This window comes from Montipora foliosa, chromosome 6, assembly GCF_036669935.1.
Source record: "Montipora foliosa isolate CH-2021 chromosome 6, ASM3666993v2, whole genome shotgun sequence".
In the NCBI taxonomy this organism is placed as follows: domain Eukaryota; kingdom Metazoa; phylum Cnidaria; class Anthozoa; order Scleractinia; family Acroporidae; genus Montipora; species Montipora foliosa.
The window spans coordinates 64901050-64906204 of NC_090874.1; the positions used below are offsets into that span (position 1 = coordinate 64901050).

General features: G+C 40.5%; 1 protein-coding gene across 1 annotated transcript in view; it reads right to left on the bottom strand.

Annotated features, from left to right (window-relative positions):
- Positions 1-4996: 4996 nt before the first annotated feature.
- Positions 4997-5155, bottom strand: part of LOC138008161 (uncharacterized) — a 39344-nt gene continuing 39185 nt past the window's right edge. The window contains exon 11 of the mRNA XM_068855389.1: positions 4997-5155. This exon is cut by the window's right edge and continues 3766 nt beyond it. The gene's annotated coding sequence lies outside the window, so the exon portion shown is untranslated.

Genomic DNA, 5155 nt, shown 5'->3' on the forward strand with positions numbered 1-5155 from the left:
AGCCGGAGGCGATAATGATCACATGTGGCGTCGCCATTGGCAGATTTCAGTTGCTTTCCCTTTGAAAGAACTGACTGACAAACCGGGCATTTGAAAGGAGGATTAACTCTACAACGCCTTCAAATTGGCACACTTCGAGGATGATACATACTCCTCCATGTAAGTTTTCCTTCAAGTTGTTGCATTTTCTTTGCAAAATGACAGGTTTGGCTGGCCACTTCCGACAAAAGGAAAATGCCCTTAAGACGAGCTTGGTGCCTCGTCGCTGTTGCGCTTTTCATAAACACGCGATCTCTTGAGTTCAACTCTACGCAATTCTAACGGTTTCAATTTCGCGGCTTTTCGCGTTTTACGCGACAGTTGGTGGACAGTCAGTGGTTTGATAGGCTGGATTACCGGCCGCTGGTTCGGAAAAGGAGCCCACGCTCCAGGGTTTTTGCAAGGAACGAAAATCAGATTCGAGAGAGAGGTGGAAATCGAGCTTTGTATTTCGCGATTCTCCGGCCTCTTCGTCCTTTTGTGCTCCTCTGGGAATCATGTGAGAGACTGATGCAGAACGGGTAGGAGCTGGCAAGTGACCACTAATGAAGCCCCTTTCGTTACAGACCTTTTAAACTTTTTTCTCCAGAAATTTACATGATCCCGAAGACCATAAAAAGGTATAAATCAGAAACTCGCATTTCAAGAGGGTTACTCCATGTGACGTGAGCCGAGGTGATTCCCTTAGGGAACACAGCAATAAAAACACCAACCCCTCCCTTGATCTCGCAACACACTACAATGACAAATTCACAAGAGTTTTAATAGAGTATACAATTAAGAGCTTCTGCCTGAGAGAGCGGGGCAGACTTGGAAATGAAGGTCGGCCGATTTCGCTTGAAATTGGTACACAAAGTACTTATGTCGACTTATGTAATATGCCAAAGTTTCAGCTTCAACGACTTTTTTTTAGCCGAGTTCTGGATATCAGCCCCTCAGGGGTCCCCAGAGGCTGATTTTCAGTGCAATTTTGGCCACTTTTAAATCTCTCTTTTAGCAACAGGAAATTAATTTCAGGCAAAAACAAAAACCATCTTTGTAAAGCCCTATCCTCAGGCTTTTATGGGTGAGAACATTAGCTCATAGCAATTTTTCGCTAGCCTGTGGCTGTTATCACAACTTGGTCATATTTGAAGCATATGGGAAGCAACCGGAAATGGCCTGTTTTTCAGACCAAATATTTTCCATGCCCATGTTTTATATCTTGAGGTCTTAGTATCCCTGCAAAGTTCAGCCCTTAGTTTAGTAATAACAAGAAAAAAATACTAAGGTTGAGGCTTTTTACTAACAAAAAACACTTACGAGAAGATGGCTAACCAGGCAACTTCCGGTTAAAGTTTCAACAAAGCGTGCCTGCAAAAATCAGCCATTTAATTTGGATTATCTTTTTTCCTTCCAAGTTATGGTAAAACGAGACTCTGAAGTTAATTGTCACCGAGAAGACTTGCCGTTAATAAGAAATTTTTATGTGATTGTTTTAGGACCGATCAGATAGTGGTCCGACAGCGGTTATGAATTTCTTGGAAGAAGTCTTGAAAATTACGGACAATAGAGCCGCTGCGAAAACTCTTTCTTTACCTAACAACACATCTCTTGCCGGTAAATCACAATGCAAAATTGCATCTTTTTCGTCCAAACTGCAATGTTAAGTTTTAATATCTCCTTTGTTCAACTCGTTCAACGTATCACGTCTATGGCCCGTAGTAGTGAAGCGCTAATTAAATCAGGATATAAGCAAGCTTTGTAGTTTCATTCAGTAGTACTATAACCCACCTGTTTCGGCTTTAATATTTTCTGAAGAAAAAAGAACTTATCGGTCTCTTTAAATGCAACCACATCTGTCATGACACTACTTGAGAATCGTTTTGAACCTTTAAAGGGGCTAGGTCACGCTATTTTAGGCATTTTCAGCACTGATCGAATGGTCATAGAATTAACTAAAATATCAAAATAACTGTTCAAAACTATAGAGGAACTCTAACAAAACACAGGGAAGCCAAGAAGGGACATGGATGGACAAAACTGGAGAGGATTGAAATGGATTGAGTTTGGGTAAATTTGAAAAACGTCGGCCCACCTTTTTTCAAATTTATATCAGTCTATATCAAAATGTCTTTTACAAAGCTTGAAAATCATTCTCAGTTGTTATGTGGCCGTGATTTTGCAAATGAAAGACTCTTGCTCTGCCAATATGACGTTTAGAGCTCATAATTAACAAAATTAAACAAAATTACCTAAAATAGCGTGACCTAGCCCCTTTAAGTTAAGAAATTTCGATTATAATTAAAGCTAATCGTCTAACACAAATTGCAGTCACTCTTCCAGTCTATTTGCAAAGTGTCTGGATAAATTCACTTACAAAAAACGCTTACCTGGCTTCACTTTTACAGACATGCCCCTTTCGTACAATCCCTTAAAAGTGAAGTAACATTAGAAACTTTAGCCCCAGCGATAAATTGGTCGCAAGTACGTCGTTGCGAGTTAGATATACACAGGTCGATTAATACCGTACGTGACGAGGTTATCGTAGTTTGCTGGCTATGACTGACTTGGAATTCAGTTTTTTTCTCGTGCAGATTCGTTTCCTTGATATTGCAGAGAATGATTATGATAGAACTTGTATGAGAACCTCAATGACATGATTTGTTTACTGAATATTTATTCATACCCAGTGCCCCAGTGTAAATGGCTCACGTATGTTGTAAATGATTGATAAGGACGTCCAACACGGTCCATTTTCGCCGTCAATCGGCTAAATTGCTAGAAGATTACTCACGGGCACTCTTTCCCTTTCTCTATCAGTATTTTCCTTTTGTTGCTTTCTCAAACAGCACAGATTCATGGTGGCATCCATACTGCATATATATCCAAAGATAGGACAGGGGTGGAGTGGGTTATCCTTCCGGCAAAGACTACTGTTTTGGCAACTTGGGAAATAAAATATTTCAGCTTTCTTGGAGCCCTTAAGGGCGTGGGGGTTTTTGTGGCACCCGTAGCTGTAGATCACATGAAAAAGAAGAAATAAATGGCCAGCACTTTCAAAAGAATAATAGATCGCAGTTAGTTTCTTTTCTCGCAAATAAACAAAGCAACAGGCAAGGTGTCCACTTTCTTTTGAAAGTGCTGGCCATTTATTTCCTCCCCGATGCATTTTGTTGATTTAGGACAGATTAAAGTCCACATTACATTCAGATTCTACACAAAAAGAAACTGGCATAGCGCGTTAGCGGGCTAGATTCTGGATCGGGCGGTCCTGGTTACTAGGGCGTTGACATGTCGTCTTGGGAAGGCAATTTTCTTTAACAGTGCCTCTCTCCACCCAGATGTATAAATGGGCACCAGTGATTATTATCCTCTCCAGGAAAGAAGAGCAGTAACCAATTTAAGCTCCAGCAGGTACGAGCGGGCACTAGGCCTTGTGACGACTTACCTTATCACCTACAGCATGCATAATGGCCCTCCAGGGCGATTACCGCCTAGGTTGCTTCTTATTGCCGAAACCAGAGTTAAGGGTCAGCAATTCAGTGTGAGTCCATAAAGACTTACTTTTTCATGTGATCTACAGCTACGGGTGCCATAAAAAACCCCCAACATGGTAAGGGCTCCAAGAAAGCTGAAATATTTTATTTCCCAAGTTGCCAAAACAGTAGTCTTTGCCGGAAGGATAACACCTTCCACCCCTGTCCTATCTTTGGATATATATGCAGTATGGATGCCACCATGGATCTGTGCTGTTTGAGAAAGCAACAAAAGGAATATACTGATAGAGAAAGGGAAAGAGTGCCCGTGAGTAATCATCTAGCAATTTAGCGGATTGGCGGCGGAAACGGACCGTGTTGGACGTCCTTATCAATCATTTACAACATATGTGAGCCATTTACACTGGAGCACTGGGTATGAATAAATATTCAGTAAACAAATCATGTCATTGAGGTTCTCATACAAGTTCAAAACGATTCTCAAGTAGTGTCACGACAGATGTTGTGGTTGCATTTAAAGAGACCGATAAGTTCTTTTTTCTTCAGAAAATATTAAAGCCCAAACAGGTGGGTTATAGTACTACTGAATGGAACTACAAAGCTTGCTTTTATCCTGATTTAATGAGCGCGTTATTACTACGGGCCACAGACGTGATACGTTGAACGAGTTGAACAAAGGAGATAAACTTAACATTGCAGTTTGGACGAAAAAGATGCAATTTTGCATTGTGATTTACCGGCAAGAGATGTGTTGTTAGGTAAATAAAGAGTTTTCGCAGCGGCTCTATTGTCCGTAATTTTCAAGATTTCTTCAAAAGAAATTTATAACCGCTGTCGGACCACTATCTGATCGGTCCTAAAACAATCACATAAAAATTTCTTATTAACGGCAAGTCTTTTCGGTGACAATTAACTTCAGAGTCTCGTTTTACCATAACTTGGAAGGAAAAAAGATAATCGAAACTAAATGGCTGATTTTTGCAGGCACGCTTTGTTGAAACTTTAACCGGAAGTTGCCTGGTTAGCCATTTTCTCGTAAGTTTTTTTGTTAGTAAAAAGCCTCAACCTTAGTATTTTTTTCTTGATATTACTAAACTAAGGGCTGAACTTTGCAGGGATACTAAGACCTCAAGATATAAAACATGGGCATTGAAAATATTTGGTCTGAAAAACAGGCCATTTCCGGTTGCTTCCCATATGCTTCAAATATGACCAAGTTGTGACAACAGCCACAGGCTAGCGAAAAATTGCTATGAGCTAATGTTCTCACCCATAAAAGCCTGAGGATAGGGCTTTACAAAGATGGTTTTTGTTTTTGCCTGAAATTAATTTCCTGTTGCTAAAAGAGAGATTTAAAAGTGGCCAAAATTGCACTGAAAATCAGCCTCTGGGGACCCCTGAGGGGCTGATATCCAGAACTCGGCTAAAAAAAAGTCGTTGAAGCTGAAACTTTGGCATATTACATAAGTCGACATAAGTACTTTGTGTACCAATTTCAAGCGAAATCGGCCGACCTTCATTTCCAAGTCTGCCCCGCTCTCTCAGGCAGAAGCTCTTAAGGGGAAAATACCTAAACAATAATTCTAAATGCAAAATAAATGAATAAACTGTTGGAGTGAGGCATGATAGATAATGCC